General features: G+C 37.7%; 1 protein-coding gene across 3 annotated transcripts in view; it reads left to right on the forward strand.

Annotated features, from left to right (window-relative positions):
- Positions 1–1,143, forward strand: part of PHACTR4 (phosphatase and actin regulator 4) — an 81,494-nt gene that overhangs the window by 72,451 nt on the left and 7,900 nt on the right. The window lies entirely within an intron of this gene.

The following is a 1,143-nucleotide window of genomic DNA, read 5'->3' on the forward strand; positions in this document are numbered from 1 at the left end:
TCCAGCCACCAAAAAAAAAAATTATAATTTTATAAAAAAAATGCAATGAGATATCAGTACATGTCCATTATGCAGGCAGCTAAAGAGTTGAATAATTAGGTAGCTCAAATACTGTCTGAGAAGTACAAATGAAAGGTAAGAAATGAATACTTTTCTCAGGGCCAGCCCATGCCTCACTTGGGAGAGTGTGGTGTTGGTAACACCAAGGCCACAGGTTCAGGTCCTATATGGGGATGGCCGGTTAGCTCACTTGGGAGAGCGGGGTGCTGAAAACACCAAGCCAAGGGTTAAGATCCCCTTACCGATCATCTTTAAAAAAAAAAAAATACTTTTAGATTCCAGAATTGACAAATTGTCATTGGTAACATCTCAGAACTGTTGAGAAGAGAAACTTCATCAAATACTTCACAGAGAGCACTGAAATTAAATTCATAGAATTACAGAATATTACTCAGAAAAAGACAACCTTAAATTCCAGTGGTTCTTAAACCACTGGTTTAAAACTCCAAAGAGGAACATTACAGTCATATGAGAAGGTCTGCATAAAAACAAGCAAACAGACAAAAATATATATATATGTATATGCTCATCCCTTACGCTGATTTCCTGAATTAGGATTAACATGCCTTGGAAATCTGTGTTTTTAATAAAGTATCCAGTGCTTCTGAAGGAGCAAATTTATTTGGGAGTCACCAGTCTAGTTTAAACCTTTACTTTACAGATGAGGGAGCTCAAAGTCTAACTGAGCTTTTTTGTGGTGATAGCTCATATTGATGTGAAAGCTAGAACTGAAATTGTGGCCTCCCGTTTGCATGTACATTTCCTTTTTATAATGTAGTATCTGTGTTAGCACTTTCAATGTTAAAATTGTTTCATAAACAATCAGATAAATAATAAATGAAATACATCAGTTTGAAAATTTATTGATTTCTCGGGCCGGCCCCGTGGCTCACTCGGGAGAGTGCTGCGCTAGTAGCGCTGAGGCTGTAGGTTCGGATCCTATATAGGGGTGGCTGGTGTGCTCACTGGTTGAGTATGGTGCAAACAACACCATGCCCAGGCTTGCGATCCCCTTACCAGTCAGAAAAATAAAAAACGAAAATTTATTAATTTCTTACTTTTTTTTTTTTTTTAACGGCTGGC

Source organism: Galeopterus variegatus, unplaced genomic scaffold (genome assembly GCF_000696425.1).
Source record: "Galeopterus variegatus unplaced genomic scaffold, G_variegatus-3.0.2 Scaffold7743, whole genome shotgun sequence".
NCBI lineage: Eukaryota > Metazoa > Chordata > Mammalia > Dermoptera > Cynocephalidae > Galeopterus > Galeopterus variegatus.